Source organism: Perna viridis, chromosome 4 (genome assembly GCF_037379345.1).
Source record: "Perna viridis isolate PV_CMFRI_1.1 ecotype Kerala chromosome 4, ASM3737934v1, whole genome shotgun sequence".
Lineage (NCBI taxonomy): Eukaryota > Metazoa > Mollusca > Bivalvia > Mytilida > Mytilidae > Perna > Perna viridis.
This window is the reverse complement of record NC_142448.1, coordinates 47,052,780-47,074,310: the sequence shown is the minus strand read 5'-3', so window position 1 is coordinate 47,074,310 and position 21,531 is coordinate 47,052,780. Positions and strand designations below refer to the sequence as shown.

At 33.7% G+C, this 21,531-nt stretch overlaps 1 long non-coding RNA gene across 2 annotated transcripts; it reads left to right on the top strand.

Moving 5' to 3' along the window:
- Positions 1-10,685: 10,685 nt before the first annotated feature.
- Positions 10,686-21,027, top strand: LOC148620307 (uncharacterized). 2 transcript variants are annotated; one of them, XR_015921338.1, is made up of 4 exons: positions 10,686-10,791; positions 12,468-12,599; positions 13,151-13,288; positions 20,747-21,027. It is a non-coding gene; the product is annotated as an uncharacterized LOC148620307 (long non-coding RNA). The 2 variants fall into 2 exon arrangements; XR_015921337.1 differs by having other exon boundaries at positions 12,468-13,288.
- The last annotated feature ends 504 nt before the right edge of the window (positions 21,028-21,531 follow it).

The following is a 21,531-nucleotide window of genomic DNA, read 5'->3' as shown; positions in this document are numbered from 1 at the left end:
ATAAATACTCACCTTATACATATTCAAAATTCACTCATGCATTATTCATATCACGATTTTCTATTGACAACTTTTGCCTTTAGAGTCGACCAATCGCGTTTGGGGTTTCCTAGTCGTTCTCTTGAAAAGTGTTGTGAAATGATCGACAAATCAAGAGGATTCTCGAGAATGATTCTTATTTTAGCGTGGGAACTACACATCGATTTCCATTCAGAAATTACAAATAACCTTTCAACTTTCTGATTTTGCGCAGTTCTCACTACCGTCAGCTGTTCAATAAGAATATTGATAAACTGTAGTATTATTTATGACGTGCATGCTATTGAAGCAGCTTATCATTTTATCGAATTTTTCACTTAAATAACATTTTTGTACGAGAAACATCTGCTGGAAACAATTTTCCTTATCTAAGCTCTTTACAATTGATTTTGAAAGGCCAGTATACTGCAGTTACACAAATGTAACATATACCTCGTCAGAAAACAATTTTTTGCCCCGTGCAGGTCCGGTGTTAAAAGAATAGGCCTGCAGCAGCGCTAAGCTTGTCGTATAAGGCGACTAAATAGTGCTCAGAAACCTAGCCGGGGGCTAGGCGCTCTGCCCACAGAGCAACTGGGATGTGTGCCCCAGGTGGTGGAATGGGGTACCCCTGGCGTGTTACATGCTGGGGTTGTCAGGCTATAATACGGAAAACCTGACCGCAAACCATAGTGGTGCACCGTGTTGGGAAAGATGCCACGTTCCTCGCACGTTAAAGAACCATGCTGTGGTATTCGATAGGAGTAGGAACCTTTGCGCTCCGCCACAGGAGGCTAAATTGCCCGACCTTACCCATCCCCCCCTTTTTCCAGTGGCAATCAAAATTTGTCGACCCTATTATCCTTGTGTCCCATCCTTTTTTTTTCATTTCATGTTCATTTTATCATCCATTTCATGTTCATCGTCTGAATATAGCTGAAATATTGCTGCTCGGACGTTAAACCCCAACAAACAAACAGAAAACAATTTTTGAGAGATTTTTTTCCTCATATTTTATATATTTGTTAAAAATATATATTGAGATTTTGAAATGTATTAATTGGTTATTTCTTGTTTTACTGAAAATCAGAACTAATCAGTTACCAATCGAAAAAAGAAGAAATCGAAGAAACTAATGATCGATAGGTTGTCTCTGGTTATTCGAGATTTAATCAAAGTGCTGAGGCACTGAGTCAAGAAAGACCTTAAAGTAATCAAAAATATTCATGTAAACAAATAGTAAGTCAATGGTATGTGGTGAATACAGGGAATATGATGTCTTAATCACTTTTTTTCTCTCCAAAACAAAAAAGTTACTAGTGAACCTATACCTCACGAGTACCACTTTTTTGGATGATGAATCACTATTTGCTGAGTGTTTTATACCTGTCTGTCTTCAATAATTTATGTGCATTTCTTTCACTTTTTTTGCATGATTGTTTCACAAATATGCATAAGATTACAATTCAAGTAACTCTTGTGTTTTGCAAATATTTAAGTGCTAATGTTTTTTATAGTTTTTTTTTATTAAGAGATGTTGACATATACATTTACAGCTGCTTCATGCTACACATACATGTACCAGACTTGAGAATCATTAACTTTGTTTCATGCTTAAATAGTGTCCCAGCACAGAAATGGTCTGTTTTACTTTTGCTTTCATCTCACTTTATCTAGTGAAACTTCTAAGTGATAACCACTGAAAAGAAATCAAGGAAAAAATCATAATAGTGTCTTATATATGCAAAATGTTACATGTAAATTCATGAAAATATACACTATTTTAACAATATGATACTGAGAAAACTCCTATTGTTGGGAAATATTGTTACATGTACATATAATTTCGTGCAAATCAGTCAAAAATAAAGGTTGTGTGGTTATAACAGAACCAGGGTTTTACTGGTTTTTAAACCACTTGGTCACTATTCCCAAAATGATCAATACTGGTCGATTGAAAATTTGCTAACAATATTTCTGTCATTATTCATAGTTTTTTTTCCTACATTTTAGTATATATCTACTATATTTCAGAGTTCTAATGTTTTATTCTTTTAATATCCCTATCAGCTGTATTAATGAAGAAAAAAATAAACATTTCTTTCTCTAAAATAATTCAAATTTGTCTGAAATAACATAACAAACTTTACAAAAATGTACAGTGTATTTCATGAGCACATCTTTGTTGCAATAGCTATTAATAATATACATGTAAGTAAGAGTGGAACAGGTCACTTTTCACCTGTCATTGTTAAAACAACATCACCTCATAACCAGATAGATCATCAAAAGTGGTTTGAAGTGATGAATTTAAAAGTTATTTCATTTACCAGACAAAAAAACTTTCTAAATACAGAAAATGGAAAGCTTGCTAAGGATATTGCTTTAGGGCTTCTTCCATGTAAACCTGCTGATTTATAATGATGTTTGGACCCCCCATTTCAAAATCTCTGGATCAATCCCTGAATGTTGATTTATCTATGAGCAATTAATGTCACATTGTTAAGTAGAAAACAAATTAGATACATGTATTACTATATTACAAATATAATAATTTCATGTATGAAATCTTTAATTGATACTGTGCTGCATATGCCATTGACCATAGGTAGAGTACATGCACATGTATTTGTAGTTTTCAGTGTATATTTCTTGTTCACAGACATACAAATGTACACTGTTAAGAAATATGACTACACCGTTCTACACTAGCAATAAAAACAGTATACCTATCACTAGTTTTGAAAATTTTAAATACCTGTGTACATACAAAGTATATGAATAAATAATGTATACTTTCAACACTTACCTAGTACATTGTACATGTAAGAATGTCCATGAAAATCAGCTGTTAGAAAAGGTCTACTTTTGGTAGCCTTGATGTTCAACACATTTTCAATGCACTTTCATGGCCACAGAATTTCTAACATAACTGTGTCATTCTTGTGTCATGAAAATCTTGTTTCTCACTTCATGATCTGCATTCTAAATAAATGTATCTGATATATCTTGACAATGTACTAAAAAAGAACCATATTGATAATCAGTTATGACGTATATAGATATAATACACATGTACATGGTATTACTATTTCTTTAAATTCCATATTGAATAGTGCATGCCAAAATCTGTATCACATGCAGTATCAACAGGAGACGCCTATATCAATTCTGTGCCACTGGCCCGCGTGGTGATATAGGTCGAGGGTTGATACTGCATATCAAACAGATTTTTGCATGTTATGTTCATTCTTTCTTATATTTTATCTATACAAAATGTACTTCAATTGTGTTTTGTGCTATGTGTGATATATAATATGCAAAATATATGTCTAGGGGTGTGATATAGGGTATGCCATATAGGTCTATGGGTGTGATTTAGAGAATGCGATGTAGGTCCATGGGTGTGAAATACAGAATGCCATTAGGTCTAGGCGTGTGATACAAGGTATGCAATATGTCTGTGGGTGTGATATATTATACGTTCATAAATATGTAATTTAATACGACAATTTTATTCACTAACTCAATTAGATGATTTGTCGAACAGTTGTTTTCGTGTTTTACCAGGAAAATGTAGGTTTAATCGCAATTATGTCTTAAATATCCTTTTTGTATAAATTAGAAGATTTTTTTTGTGTTTCTGCAGCTTTTAGTCCTGCACACATGCCAACCTTTTTGGAACCAAAAGTGGTAGGGGGGTCGGGGGGTTGCCCACCCCCCCACCCAGAAAATTTTATATCTTGGAAGCAAAATGCTGCATCCTGGACGCATTTTGGTCCTATTGATCAAAATTCATTAAATCCAATTCTAACTCAAAATGGCGGTATCAATCAACCGGAAGTTATGATGCCGTATTGGTCCTGGTTTCATCTACATTTGCCCCGTATAGATGCCCGGTTTGAATTCATATCAATTGGTCAGTTTTTGACATATTTTAACATATTTTGGGTAGTTGGTTAATAAAGGATACTTAAAATGGGTTTAGGGGTGTGAAATAGGGTATGCCATATAGGTCTATGGGTGTGATTTAGAGAATGCGATGTAGGTCCTATAGAAGTAGTCGTGTGATATAAGGTATGCAATATATGTCTGTGGGTGTGATATATAGGATACTTGAAATGGGTTTAGGGATGTGATATATGGTATGAGATATTGGTCTAGGGATGTGATATAGAATGCACTATAGGTCAAGGGGTGTGATATAGAATGAAATATAGGTCTAGGGGTGTGATATATAGTATGAGATATGTCTAGGTGTGTGATATACGGTATGTGATATAGGGTATGCGATATAGGTCTATGGGCGTGATATAGGGTATGCGTTAAAGGTCTATGGTCGGTATGGAAGTTTGGACTTTAAGAATGTGTACAAGTGTATGTGTAATGGCATGGCTCATGTGTCCACTCACATCACAATGACATTACTTTATTTCACTGGATACCCCTCCTTTTTGATAGTTCAAGATTACCTACTGAATGTGATGAATATGCCACATGACCTCCTTTCATCCTTACCGTTGAAACAGACATTGTTTATGTCTCTGCTTTGAAATCATAATAATTTAACAATTCTGTTTATTTTCTATTTTAAACACTTCTTTGTTTGCTACATGTATGTACATGTGTGTTTACCATTTTATGTTATTTATGTACATGTAGTAATTAACAAATATGTACACAGTGCTGGCATTTTATGTACGGAAGTTAAATTCCTGGGATCAAATTAATCACACATGAAATTTTCCAATAAAAGGAGGGGTGCCAACGCCATGCACCCTCACCTGGATCCGCCACTGTAATCTATACTTACTACACAAAAAGGGTTACATTGCAACTCCGAAAATCCGCCATTAGAAGCTCCCGACATCTTCATTAAAAGGGTCAGATCGAGAGAAATAAATTAGCAAATCTCGATTGAGTTTCCTCCCTGCGACTGTTCGGGTCAATTTGACAAAATAGTCCAGCTCTCTGCGTCAAAATAGTTCATATCATATAATCATTGAAATCTTGCAGTTCTACACATATTAAATAGCCTTGATATCGTTACACGCCCATGTCGTTCGTAAAGTAAACATCACATATTTGACATGGAGTATGATCGGCGGCGGAGCGATATCTTAATGCAAACTTTGCAAGGAGAATAACCCGCGGAGTGTTACTTTGGTAGTTATATGTTGAAATGTCTACCTTGGTTACGTAATTTGGTTGCTGACGATCTTTAAGCCAAGTTCAGACTATAGATAGACTTCCTTGACAAAAAGACATAAACAGAGCATTCTGCATATCGTGGGTGGTAAAAACAAATAACCATTCGGATTTTCCGAGAAAAGATAGATAAGTAAGTGAACTTTAATTTTGCTATCTAACATAACAAAATATTGACAAGTTATTCATACAGAAACCAAATATTTAAGCTATGTTCCATATCTGTAGGTAATGCCTACTTCGACAGTTGGTGGGAGAGGGTGTAAGGCACCGACGATTTTTATCCTGAACGGCGTAGGGGAGGGGGCTGGGCTTTGATGTCGGATAAGAATATTTTTCGCGCATGAGCAAAATTTCTATTCAAACCACAGCAGCAACCGGAATCATTGTTTTTATTTGAAAATCTGCCTTGCACTAAGCAAAGGCGAAAATATACTAGAATCATTATTCTTATTTTTTTTCAAAGGATGAGTAAACAAAAATAAATTTCCAAACTTTGGAAATTTTTTTTTTCAAAACGATCTAAGTCCCCAATCCCTTTTCACTAATAAAATGGTTGGTGCCTAAGTTGAAAATACGGAAACAGATTTCATCTTCATAATAAGGCAATCGTATTACGTTTTCAAGTAAATATACTCTATTATGGTGTAGACAACACCAGTTGAAAGGATAAGGAAGAAATGAAACTTGCGAAACTTATTATTCATGTTTATTCGGGGTAGAAATGAAACTTACAGAAACTTATTATTCAGGTTTGTTCGGGGAAGAAATGAAACTTACGGAAACTCATTATTCAGGGTTTGTTCAGGGAGAGAAATGAAACTTACAGAAACTTAATATTCAGGGTTTGTTCGGGGGAGAAATGAAACTTACGGAAACTTATAATTCAGGTTTGTTCGGGGGGGGGGGAGAAATGGAACTTAGGGGGAACTCATTATTCAGGGTTCGTTCGGGGGAGAAATGAAACTTACAGAAACTTATTCAAGGTTTGTTCGGGGGTAGAAATGAAACTTACAGAAACTTATTATTCAAGATTTGTTCGGGGGGGGGGAGAAATGAAACTTACAGAAACTCATTATTCAGGGTTTGTTCGGGGGAGAAATGAAACTTCCGGTAACTTATAATTCAGGTTTGTTCGGGGGTAGAAATGAAACTTACAGAAACTTATCATTCAGGTTTGTTTTGGGGGTAGAAATGAAACTTACAGAAACTTATTATTCAGGTTTGTTCAGGGGGGGATGAAACTTACAGAAACTCATTATTCAGGGTTTGTTCGGGGGAGAAATGAAACTTACAGAAACTTATTCAAGGTTTGTTCGGTTGTAGAAATGAAACTTACAGAAACTTATTATTTAGGTTTGTTGGGGGGAGAAAAGAAACTTACGGAAATTCATTATTCAGGGTTTGTTAGGGGGCGAAATGGAACTTACAGAAACTTATTATTCAAGGTTTGTTCTGGGGAGAAACGAAACTTACAGAAACTTATTTTTCAGGTTTGTTCGGGGGTGGGGTGGGGGGGAGAAATGAAACTTACAGAAACTTTTTATTCCGGTTTGTTCGGGGGTAGAAATGAAACTTACAGAAACTTGTTATTCAAGGTTTGTTCGAGGTAGAAATGAAACTTACAGAAACTTATTATTCAGGTTTGTTCGGGGGAGAAATGAAACTTACGGAAACATATTATTCAGGGTTTGTTCGGGGGTAAAAATGAAACTTACAGAAACTTATTATTCAGGTTTATTCGGGCGGAGAAATGAAACTTACAGAAACCTATTATTCAGGTTAGTTCGTTTCTTAATTCAGTTGGTTGGTTTGTTTAGTTAAGTTTTTTTCTGCACTTTAATATAATCGTACATGGTGTATATGTAAGCCATAGTAATGTGTACGTACATGTAGCTCGTACATATAATTCGTCCTGATGACGCTACAAAAGAAGTCCCATTACAATCAGCAGAGCAGCCCGATTTAGATTCAAGCCAGGACAATTTCCAATAAAAAAAAACAACTTTAAAGGAGGTAGAGTAGTCTTTACAATTAAACATAGTTTGTTTGTCCGAATAGAAATCATCTTAATTTGCATTAGGCTAATTTGACCATTGTACACTGAAACGCTTAACCGTTGATCTTGAACTTGGTGGTTATACCATTTCATAAAAAGTGAAAATCAATTCTTATCTGTGTCTTAACTTTTCAACATATGTTCTATAAAGTACTTGAGATGAAGCAATGCTCCTTATGAAAAGCAGTACAAGATGTTTTTGTTATAACATACCAACATTGGATTAATCATGTTTGTTCAAAACAGAATATGTTAAAGAAGCTACATGTATAGTAATCATCGGAAAAAAGAAATAAGAACTATTACAGCTTCGTAAATTGTTGCTAAATGATTTCTCTACCTTAAGAAAGGCATACTTGAAGTGCTCGGAAATATCATTCGTCCTATTTTAGACTGCATATAATGTTTATGATCATGTAGACATGCGTATGTACTTTTTTTTTCATTTGTTTGTTTGTTTGTTGCTTTTGTTTGTTTTTTTTTGTTTTCAATAACACAGCGGCTGGACAGGCTTATGTACAAAAGAAAAACGTCTTTGAACATGAAATATTTTACTTTTAACACACTTTATGTGATCGTACAGACAAGCTGCACATAAACTATTACAAAACAAGTTACACTCGATACATAAATTATCAACGACCTTTAAAAAAAGTAATAAAAAATCCACAATTTGAATGCTACCTAAAACCAACCTTCAAATAAAACTAATGAAAATATTAAAATGACAAGTAAGTTCTATTAAATTATACATAAACAATATATATATATATATATATATATATATATATATATATATATATATATATATAAACGTCTAAATATGTTTAACATCACCAGAAGATGGTAAAATTTAAATTGAATATTTCGGATGACAGATATCCTTCCTCAGCATAAAACTCATAAAACTATATGAGCATAAATATTATGCATTAAAAATTATGCTCATATAGTTTTATGAGTTTTATGCTGAGGAAGGATATCTGTTATCCGAAATATTCAATTTAAATTTTACCATCTTCTGGTGATATTAAACATATTTAGACGTTTATTTTATTTATTGTTATGTTTCGCATCTTTTTTAACGATCCATCACCCCGTAAGAGTGATTGTTGACTATTATTTAGACGATTATATATATATATATACTTTACGATTCCTTTGTATCCAGTGAATATCGTTTCGGGGGATTTATGTCACTTTGAACTGTTTAAAGCTTGACAGCACTACTTATCTACACTGTGAGACAGTTCCTCTAGTCCGGGTCTTTCCAGATTGTTATTCAATGACCGCGTCTTAATTTAGATTACAGACCACCAATTCAACCAATGAGCATTCGGAACGTACGCAAAAATAGTCCTACGCAGAAATTACTCCTGTTCCTCATAGTGCTGTGAAAAAAGTTCTCATCTTATTTAAAAAATTTAAACAGTTTCTGAAAGGAAAAACATTTCTGTACATTTTATAGGTGCATTTTGCTTCTTGTGATGTGAAGCCTAATCTCCATAATGATTTTTAAATATACCCCTATCTTGTGAAAACACTGGGATTTCCCATGCTATTTATAGAACCTTCACTTCCGGTGACCAGTACTGCACTGCAAGTCTGCTAACCCCACATGCCATTCTGAGGATTGTGAGCTGACATATGTAGAATCATGCTGATATATAGTCCTCTGCAGGTTAAAGTTAAGGTAAAGTCCAGAGAAGCCATTGAATGTTGTGAAATTAGCATAGAAGCCTATGGAAAGTGGAATTAGTGGTTTTTAGCCTTAAACCACTAATTTCCGCCTTTATTTGCAAAGTCCCCGTGTTCTTGACTTCTCAATAATAATATTTTTATTCTCAGTAGCATAAAAACTTCAGACCTGGTTATGCTCAGATCCCATATGCATTCACGGAAAAAGGGATGGAATCGATTTTGTAGTCGTAAAATAAACTCATTCTTTCTCTGATGCTAGGTATTAATATGCTGCTGAAATTGTTTTTGACATTCCATAATTCAAGGTTGTTTCGTGGTGTAACTAGAGACCAATGAACTGTTCATGGCTTTCCAATATTTACGATCAGAAGGAATGAATGTAAGGGTTTCTTATTGAATTTTACGTATATTTATTATATGGAGTAAGTTTTAAAATTTACATTTAATTCTGACGGTCGTTGGTTGAGTGACGATAAGTTCTCGACTTCTGGAATCACATGACAACGTGACCGCAGTAAATGTATTGTTTTGTTGTTGTATCTTTGGTTTTGGGGTTTTTTTACCGTTTAACTTGAAAAAAAAAAAGAAAAAAGTTTTTTCGTGTTATTTTATTGGGAATAGGAATATGTTAGCAACTCTTTAGTCAGTTTAAAAGTTTTAAGATCTACATTTATACGGCATTATTTTTTTTACTATAATTGATTGTAATCTTCAGTAACCCAGTGTTTTTGTTTTGTATTTGCATCTGTATCGCATATTGCAAATAGTTCTACTATCCGGTTCTCATGTTGAAGCCATTATGTTGTTTTCAAGTATACGGAGCAATAGGGTTAGATTTTAAAGAAGAGAGATGAACAATAAAAAAAACATAAAATTGTAATAAAACCTTAATTGGAGAAGAAAATGTAAATTTGACCACTCTGAGTTGAGGGTCTAGCAATTCCCAATTAAGGGGGCGCTGACATACTGACATGGAGCCGCTTCAGAGATTTCAAGTTTTTTTTCTATAAGTCAACCAAACTTTACCGGCTTGATGGTCCCCTTTGCATCCGCCTATGATTCCAGATTTGTAAAATCAAACGGAGTCTCCCTTCATTCACAAAACTGTACACTGACCGCTGTTTTAAATCAATTTCTATCAATGTGTCACAATATATTAAAATTATTTATTACATGTACACAATAGGGTTGTTTACTACATGGCCGCCAGATGGCGAGAGATTACATTTACGTCAACCCTCTCCGTACGGTTTTTCGTAAAGTCTTTTTATGGCGTTTTTCATGCGTTGATAGTTTTGGCATGTTGTTTTATTGTTAGGACATTAACATTACATTAACTTGCAGTCATATTTAACCAAATTAGCATTAAAATATAAGTGTGTCCGTCATCAAAACTTGCAAGATGTTGTGTCCATCATTTTATAATTAGTGTACTGATGCTTAGTCCTATATTGTAAAACAAGGCGTCATCAAGAAATCAATGTGACGTCACACATTAGGCTTGGCAAAAGATGTGTTTAACTTATGCATTCAGGTTAAGCATAAAATTATTATCCATTTAATGAAAGTAAAATTATATTGATTTATCTCACTTCTAGCATCAACCGTCGTGTACAACATAACTTTACATGTAACATGAGGTCTTTCTTAACATAAGATCTTTTTGATCTGGAAAGAAATATTTTTGTTGCTCGGTTATTATAGGTGTTCGATCACAGAGGTTCTGCTATTGTGACATGAACCAGAGAAACAAAAAATATAAACAATATTAAAGAAAAATCTGTATGATCCTGTTCCTCCGACTGGTAAGTTATCACATTTTCTTATAGCGGAGGAAATATTTACGAAAAGAAGCTTATCTTAAGAGTTTAATAAACCGAATTTGGCTATTTAAGATTTGGCAGAAATGCCTTGGTGTCATGCACAACTTTGTTTAAATTTCGTCAAGACAAATCAAACGGTTGCAACAAAAATGACAAAAATTTACAAATTTTGTTACTCTTTTGCTGTTGACCTTTGACCTCAAATTTTTGTAAATTCACAACGGAAAACTTCTTACAACAGGCATTAATCTAAGCGCCTTTTTAATTTCATCAAAGTTATGCTTAATTCAGCCGTGTTGTATCTTGGGCCATTGAATGTTCAAAATTTACCCTTTTTTCCCGCACTATTATCCACACATGGCGGGCTACATTTAGTATATGTATTGTATCAGAAGAACGATTTACATCAGAACTACATGTAGCGTGTGATATAACCCGGACCCTGGCACTGTTATAGCCGACACTCTTTCAAATAATCAAGACAGGAACAGCTCATCCTTTCGGTTTACAGCTGGGTTCATGTTGCTGCTTTTTTCTGTTTGTGCTAAGTTAATTTGAGTTGTTTATATGAAAACGTAGCTAACTAGTTATAACAACTAAGGTAATGTTCATGTAAAAATAACGGGTGAAGAGGGTGTCTATGTAAAAAACAGGATGTGGGTGGCACACGACAATTTTTTTCATATTTTTTCATCCATTTCACAATTACATCCTTTCGCAAAGTGGACTGTTGGATTTGGATTAACTGCAACGATAAAATAGAAATAAATTACATAGAAAGCATTGAAATTCATTGAAAAAACGGAGATAACTCTTTAAGCAAAATTTGGTTGTTTTGTTAGGGAACTTTAATATCATTTTCTGAGCCATCCATTGTCGCTATGGAAAAAATCTTTTTTTACTACATGACAAACATGTGATATAATCATTACATTGAAACCAACAATATTCTGTGGGATAAAATTTACCATGTGTCAACCATATCATAGGTACATGGACAACCTCAAAAAGGAAAAATACTAATGACACTAATGGTTTCCCATATACAAATGTGTTAAACATCCCATATGCGTTTGTAAATATGAAAAGAACTATAACCACTTTCGTTTCGAAATGTATGTTCAGAAGTGGACCGCTCAGTGCAAGTTCATGATTATGTATGTGTGTCATGGGACCAAATTTTCTCTATATAAACAATGATAAGATCATCACAGATAAACAACCATTCCCATTACATGTAGTAGGTACATGTAGGACAATACACTCTACAGTAAAGCAATACAACCTAGCCAGCCATTGTAACTAAATTATATATCTACTTTCAATCATTGTCTGTAATTGTGTAATAAACTATAGAACATCATAACAAACTATCAGCCACACATAACATTACTAAATTAATACATGTAACTATATTTCTGTAACTATATTTCTATTCGTTCATTTCTCTAGGAAAGTATTATAGTCCCTGATTATCTACAGAAAATCTTCTCTATGGTTCTTTGCACAATGTTTCATTGACAGCCTACAACAAGTCAATGGAAGACGACTTCATGCCCTATCCCTATACTAAATACCAAAGTTCTCTATTCTCCAATTTCTGCTATTTTAGGACATAATTTAATAAAACTAATGGATTATATTTATTATTAATACAGAACGATTCGGAATATACTCTCACGAAAGTAACCGAGCTTGATGAGCGACTTCAGATTTGAGGGTTATTTTAGTATAACTTGAGCTGTGTGACCATTATACAGTTTCTAGGACGGGAATACAACGCACCAGATGTAACTTAATCTTGTCCGAGCCAAACTTGTATAGTTATAAAACTTTTGAATAGGATGGTCGCCAAAGATAAGAAAACAATTTATCGCATATGTTCATGATACATTTAACTTCACAAAATGACTTCTTGATAGGTAACTTGAACAATGCAGGTGCTCGACCGTTTTATCAAGAATAATCGCGGATAATAGCAATAATGATAGCAATAATAATAATAACTACAACGATAAAAATAAAAGCCGTAGTCAAGTAGTGTCATTGAGGCACACAGCACTAAAACTCCCCAACACTTGCGTGCTAATCATATGGAAACTTGTTTATTCTAATCCTCATATAGAGGTAGTAACATAATTGCATAAACTACTAAGAGGGTTTTTTAACATCATTAACTACCCTGTCAACGCATTTCTTGGTTTACTTTCATTATAACTACGTATTTTAACGCTTTTTCTCCATCAATTTCATCCCTTAGAAAAAAAGACATTCTGATAACAAATTATTGTGGTGCACATTAATTTCTCATTAGTACAAAAATATATATTCTATTTGGCAGTTTTTAGTACCAGACGTTAATGGTGGAACACTTCTACGTGACAACTTCAAAAACATCTTTTAAACCAAGCTTTTAAACCGAACCGTTTAGGAATAAGACTAATGGTATAATATAAGTTGGAGATTTGACCAGAAACATGTAAGAAATTAATTGATATATTCGTCATTAATGGTGTTTGTATCGAACGAACCTACTCAGATCATCGCGATGTACATTTCACAAGCGTACCGTGGTCTTACTCTTCATTGTTTGAAAGCAATGAAACGTTGATTAATGAGACTAAGAATAACTAATCAATGACATTTGGAAAGTGTTGGGACTTTTTTCTCATTTTGTGTTGGCCAAGCGTTTTCGGAAGGAGATGAAAGCCTATGCATTGTAAATCAGTATTTTGAAAGGGCTTTACGAAATAGCTCGCCGGATATGTCGATTAGATTATGCTAAATCAAAAATAAAAGTATGTGAGGTATTAAAATAATTATTTTTGAAATTTATATAAATTATTAAGTCCAAACCCTATTTGTCTATTAAAATACACACACGAAATCTAATGAATAAGATAGGAAACTGGCGTCGTTGCAGAAGCGACAAATTTTAGAGTTATATCAAGACTCGAATAAAAAAATGCTGACAAGATGTATTTTATAGTACATGTTGAAGTTGTTTGATCGATGTAAAATCCAGTAGTAAATGTAAGTTAGATTTTAAAAATTAATTATGTCATAATCATCCATTTTCCTTTTCAATAAAAAAAAGGAGGATATATACATTAAATGAATATAAAGAGACAATTAAGATTTCAAGGAAGACTACATAGACAGCATAGACTCGACTTTGATGTGCTAGTCATTGATGGTTGATAATAAAAACTGACACGTTTAAGGTTCATCATTACCTTTCGACAAATATGGCCTCAATTTCAGCAAAAATTTCGCTCTGACAACAGACAAACCTGCGTGTCTTTAAGAATTTTAAGGCATAGCATCCACTAGATGTGAGAAATTAATTTTATGTAAAACTACATCAAAAACTGTTAGGTAGACATCGGAACTACCCCTGCATACAGTTGTTTAAATGTCAAATTGTTCACTGCAGTAAACTGCACTCATTTGGACACTATTCTAGAAGAAGAAGGGGAATAAAAAAAATAAGTAACACTATTACCAAACGACAAACAACAGGGTGCTATTCGTATCTTTTCAATTTAAAACATACAAGGTTGTATTCGCAACCTCTCCTCCAAGCTAGTATTAAGTTGCGTGAATGAAGAACTTAATATTAGAAATCAACAGACAGAAAAACAATCAACGTCAGTTTTGAGGCACGTGGTCTGAAGAGGAAGTAAGTCGTCGGTTTCATGTCGAGAGAAATTTCTATTTGTTAAATCATACTTCTCTTGGAGTTTGTTTAGATATAACGTTAGCAGCAGACATGGCATGATGAAAAAAAAACCGCACAGTGTAAATTGTATGAATCGACTCCCTGTGCTATTTATTGTGATTTTGTTTGTTCGTAGCTAAAACACTTAAAAATTGTGTCTACTTTAAGGGAGAAATCCCATTGTATTTCAGTCAGTTGGTAATGAAAATGACCTTCATTTAATACACAAAAGAATTCAATGCATCAAAAATGCAAGTAATTAGAGAGATCCAATTTGTTCTTGTTGTTGGTGGTGTGTGTTTTTTTAATTGGCATGTGCGTCTTGCTCAAGTTTAATGCAATGGGACTTGAGCAATCTTTTGGTGTACAGGTTATTGATCCTCGACTGCAAGGATGATATGAAAATGATTGCCTAAAGTTAATATGGGAAAACCATAACCACAACCACAACCATCATATTGAAAAACTACTGTTAATTATTAAATCTGAACCTTGAGTTTGCCTTGCTTGTCTATTCAGAATTGACTGTACTTGCATAAACTACCAGCACAAAAACAGAGGATGGATTTTAGAAAAAAAATCATCAGTAATTTCTTGATCTTCTTTATAAAAAAGATTTGTTGGTGCCTGCTAACGTTAAGTATTTGATTGCTTCTACTAAGTAAGTTAAGTCATGTGTGTGCAATTCATTGTTAACACTCATGATCTTCTACACTTCCGTTGTAACGGTTAACAGAACATATTTCATTCGCGCCAAAGTTCGGCCATCAGACACATTACATCTCGAACATCTTGAACTTAAGGACTAAGGTTATAAACGGAAAACCACTCTCTGTAACATAACGATTAACAGTTTTATTAAACCAATTCGTAATATTTTCGTGATTGACAAGCAAATCTAATACACGATCCATGTCAGAGTGATAAAACCCTACACTTCATGTGTCGGAAGTGCTTGAAGCTATGGAAACTTTGCGATCATTTCCTATGATTATAACGGAACAGGCATATCTTGACCTCGTGTTGAACGTGCATATGGTGCATATTTTGAACGGAAAGTGATTAAGATAAAAGCACCGACCATTTTATTAGCTGGGGTGGGGGTGGGGCTGGGATCTTTAAGAAATATAAATACTAATCAATGTTCCAAATTTTGGAAAATTTAATTTTTTACTCGTCCATTCAAAAGTACAAATAAGGATTCCTAAAAGGATTGCAAAATTTGTTTCTTTATATATGTTAACTTGTTGAGAAGTAGTTCGTTGTTAAATTGTCAGAAGTATTACATTTTACATTTTCTTTCAGCTTATTTTGCCTGAAAATTGTTTTCTGCATACTAGTTTTAATCTTAATTTCTGTCTAGAATTTTCCATTAGACTGCAATCGGAATAAACTTTTACTGCAAGTCTGAATCAATATGAAGATAAACTAGCTATTCATGGCATTTCAGAATGCTTAAATCCGTTTTCGGCATGGGGCTCAGTCCCTCCCTCGGACATCCTACAAAGGCACTACCCTAGACCCACCGAGGACCTTAGCTTGTCGGTCCCTACATTTCCATTTATCACTTGTTATGCTCACAAGCAAAGTCTGAGCCTTTTTCTGTTTTAAGCAGATGGTGTTTGGGGCCAAAGCTCTACCCTTTCTGCTCATGGCACTCGGATCAATAAAAGATCATAAAACTTATATGAAATTGATTTTTTTTAAGTAGAATAATGTAAAAGTCTGGAATTAACAATTAAAGATTTTGAATATCAGCACAATTTGCCAATCACAGTGTCCGGAAGTATTTACTTAAGTAGGGCACACAAAAGTAGAACCTAAAATAACGAGAAATAGTACAGTTCTACCTATAAACAATGCAAATACCTAAGCTAACTGAAAAAAATCTTCCCACCTTGAAGATTGATTTTTATGAAACACTACTAAAATTTCTAGGTAAATCTTGCCTTTAGAGACATCTTGTTTACCGTCGCTTCTTTTTTCTTCTATTTCTCAAGTTTCTTCCTTTTTCGTGTTGTTTTCAATTATTTATTTTTGCAATAAATTAGGCATTATGTTAGGCTTGCGTAAGCAACAAATCTCCTTAAACAGATGTTTATTTTACCCTACAATTGATCTATCACTTATATATGCTGATATCGAGTAATGTAACAGCCTGTCAGATTAACAAAAGGAATGACTCTCCTTTAATCTGATTACATTAAATGCCAAGGTCAGCTTGGATAAATTTCGATAAAAACTTTTACACAAAACAATTTCTGCTTTATCAACCGAAAATAATTTCCTTGTCAGAGAAATAGGCTTTTTTATTCGATTTTCTATAAATCTCATTATTGTAAATGACAAGGTCAATTCCGGAAAGACAATGATTATGATTATGACTGTTTATAACAAATTCAGTGATGACCATTGGTCTTTTTGAATTGCAGTAAGGACTAAATGTGTGTCCAGATGAAATCCGCATTATGGAGAAGAGAGGAGGATCCAGGGATTTATAAAAAGGGAAATGAGAGGGGGGGTCTATCCAGAAATGTAGAAAAAGAGGTTACATGCTATAATTGTGCATATATTTGCCAAACATTCGTCAAAATTAACATTTTTTTCAAACACAAAATGGGGGTTCTGCACCAGCCACTGAGTTTCATTCGTATGGACAACAATCTGTTCGTCATAGATTTTCTTACCAATTTGTTTGTAAATAAGTTGAAAGCTTGATATCGAAACAATTTCTTTGTCTAAGTTTACTTGTGGTTGAACAATTTTAGTTTTAAATTTGAGATATTTCAATGAGAATCAGAACGTCTGTATAATGACAAGGATTGTTTTGTACAAAACCGAACCCTTTCGATTATAAAATTTGTTCAGTTTAGACTGTTGTGCAATGCATTTAAACTACTATTATGGAATTTAAAAGATGACCGGTTCAGTCAGGCTTTCTGTCTATTTAGTAGACGGTTTAGACGGGCTTTCTGTCTATTTAGTAGACGGTTTAGACGGGCTTTCTGTTTATTCAGTGGACAGTTCATACAGTCTTTCTGTTTATTCAGTGGACGTTTCAGACAGGCTTTCTGTTTATTCAGTAGACAGTTTATACAGGCTTTCTGTCTGTTAAGTGAACGGTTCATAAGGTTTTCTGTTTATTCAGTAGACGGTTAAGACAGGCTTTCTGTTTATTCAGTAGACATTAGACATGCTTTCTGTTTATTCAATAGACGGTTCAGATAGGCTTTCTGTATATTCAGTAGACGATTTATACAGGTTTTCTGTTTATTCAGGAGGCGATTTAGATAGGCTGCCTGTTTATTCAGTGGACGGTTTATAAGGCTTTCTGGCTTTCTGTTTTCTGTGCATTCAGTAGACAGTTTATAGACAGGCTTTCTGTTTTTTTTTCAGGGTTCGGTTCAGACAGGCTTCCTGTTTATTCAGTAGACAATAGACAGGCTTTCTGTTTATTCAGTTGACAATAGACAGGCTTTCTGTTTATTCAGTAGACGGTTTAGACAGGTTTTCTGTTTATTCAGTAGACGGTTCAGACAGGCTTTCTGTTCATTCAGTGGACGATTTAGACAGTCTTTCTGTTTATTCAGCACTAGTAGACTGTTTAGACAGGTTCAAGATATTGGTCGCAGTATTTTTGGTGTAGATGCCATTAATCTTTCTGAAAAGGATTTGACAGCCTATAAGTTTAGTGCTCGCTTGGAGTATGGGTGGTCTTGAGTTCGATCTCCGACCGATTCATACCGATCGTGTCGGACAAGTACAAAGCAGTATCTGTTTTATAGAGGACACGTTGTCGTCCTGAAATCCGTAGGATTTTTTTCTATAGTAAGTTGAACTACACTCAATCAATCAATCTTTTTTTTTTAGTTTTTAAAGTATCTTGTATATGCATTGTAAATACTTATTATAACTATATTTTAGCTATTATTTCCCCTGCCGATACAATTAGCTTCCTACAGTGCCTCATATACAACATATACATTGTTTGTTTTCGTAAAAAAAATTAAGACTGTCATGTCGGGAAAAATTATTTCCTATTTAAAAACAAATGACTGTTTGTCGATTGGAGTAGGCGAAGAAAATTACTAAGATTCCTCGTTACAATATATTCATTACAATGAATATGTCTGTTAATTGTAAGCTTGACCAGGACAACATATTTTGAATGCTGAATTTATCAGTCTAGACATTCTTAAGCAGACTTTCATAGAACTTGTGCATCTTTTTACATTAGTGTTCAACAACTGCTCTGTACATACATTTTATTCTGTGTAAATTGTTTTCTGTTTGTTTTCTGTTTGCAATAGGTACAATTAATTAGGGTTTTCCATTTCAAATGACTTGATTCACATGAAAATTATGTGAATTTCAAATAAAATTATCTTGATTTTCACGTGAAATTAACCTAACATGAACTTCTGGTGAAAGCTACATTAACATGATTTTCACGTGAAATATGTCACATATTTTATTTGCCCAATTTATGTGAAAATCTCGTGAAATAATTTTGCATGTATAGACTTTAATGTACGCCGTCACAACAATGTCATTTTTTCTCTATTTTATTTATAAAAGAATCATTGAAAGTTTCCACAAATATTTTACAGAATTGTTACATACATGTTGTATTTCTGAACTTTTTTTTAGGTTGTTCTCCGCAAATATTTTGGACGTGACCAAAAAAAAATCATCATTGTGTCATGCTGACAGTTTATTCTAATTTGTTGCTTTTTGTATGAGATGTCATATTTATTTGAGCAAATTAACATCTTGGCTTTGTGTTTGCTCTTTTTAGCTTCATAATTATCCTTAGTATGGTTATTACATACAGAGGTAACAGCTTGAATACCAAATCCCACAGACCATCCCTGAGTTAATACTGTGATTGAATTATTGTTTAGTTTTGATCTATTAAATCGCTCTCGTTTTGATTAAAATCTACATTTTGGTTACCAATAAATCGTTAAAAAATTGCCATTTTTTATTGTTTATAGCTGTTTTTGTTAATTTCTTTCTTTGTTCAGATTTTGCATTTCAAACAAAGGTTTGAATTAAGAGGCTGTCCATGTAAAAATCAGGCGTAGCATTTCCCCTTCGGAAGTACAAACTGAAGTTGCTCAGAAAATTAGCACGAAAGGGTCTATGACATTCATCTTTTAAAAACTATTTTAACTAAATGCTGTACCTATCAAACGGGTAGATAGAATGAAAACGATTACCCGAGACACAGATTGTTTAAGACCAAATATAAATCCCAATATGAGACATCATGTGACATTTATCACTTACAGCCGTGAAATCGATCCACGACAATCAAAGTAAAACGACATGGGACATATCGACAAAGGGAAACACGTTTTCGGAGCAAATCCTCTCTTTACCTAGCAGAACGTACCAATAGACAATCTTCCAAATTCGTCTATTTTGGTACCAGTTTTTGGCAAGTTCGATCTTATCATTTTTTAACACTTCCGGATTTCCCAATTAGGAAGATATCTATAGCATATCCCTTCTACGCGGTTTTGACTTGTTCGTAAAAATCTGGCATTTTATAATGCCGTCTATTGAAATGTTACATGCGTTCATCAGCAAGAACTCGATTGTCCATAATCGTTCTCGTCCTGAAAGTACATTATATTTCTACAAAAAAAACCCGTAAAACTCCAGACGTATATAACAAGTACAATACTATCTTTAAAAAAAAGATAGCCGACGCGGTAAAATTTTGTTCTTTCTACTTATAATTTTCTGAATTTCATTCAGGAAATAACACGACACGCAATTTAGATACAATTTTTTTTTCAAACGCCACTATGGTATCAGTATTTGACCAATCGGGAAACAGAACTGCGATCAGATGACTTGCTTTGCATGGAAGAGCGTCTTTAAGGTCAAAGAGTAAATCAGCGAAAATATACCGATTGCGTCAAAAAAAATGTCAGCGTAATCCAAGTACTAAACAGTACATATGAGTATAGTACGGCTGTTATATGTCCAGTCGAGTAACCTAAAGCTGTTACAATTATATCCTTTAATTATTATATAGAGTTAAATATGATACAGAGTTAAACATTTTTAAAGATTTTTGTGGAGATGAAATTGATAAACACGGCTACATCTACATGAAAATATTGAACAACTGTTTTGATCCAACCTCCATTACACAGGCATAAAAGAAATCTTTTCATAGCGATCATCTGATCTTTATTTTAGAATACGAATAAAACAATTATTTGTTTACCACGGTTGATTTGTGTACCAAGAACTCGATTACTGATTTGGCGATATAGAACGAACAACAGTGTTTGTCATTTGGGGACGACAACACTATGAGAAGTGAAGCCTTCATTTAAATATTCTGCAATGCAGGAATTAGCAGGGGACCAACCTAAAGTGTCATGGCTGTAACAAGATTGCAAGATTGTGAATTCAAAAGATGATAGTTATAAACAAGTAACTTTTGCCACACAATATATGCTAGAAACCACTGTGTATGCAAGCAAGTTTATATAAAATAAAGAATTACAATTACATCTAGTGCGTAATTATTCATGTATATATATGAAAAAAAATGCATCGTACTTATAGAATAGCGACAGTTGCTTCTTAATTGTACCAATAGTATTGAAATTGATGACATGCCATAAAATACTTTAAAAAGTGGATCAGATTGAAACATTTTTTTTTACTTTTTAGTACAATCATTGCTTCAATATCATGCAAATTCACCAAAACAATATTGTAGTAGTTATAACTAAGTAAAATATCATGTCTAAAGTATTTAAAAAACAAGTAAGTATTTCTTACATAAACTTAACCAAAGCATAATCAATTTAAAGTTGAAGTTTAAGAGACTAGTTCAGTGACGAAACATTGAAAAATGGACACCCAATGAAATCTCTACCGTCATTTAACGTACATAAGCAAATAGAATCAAAGACTGAAGTCTTCAAAGTCGCTAATCGTCAAGTATTCTCTGTCACTGATTTTGGCTAACT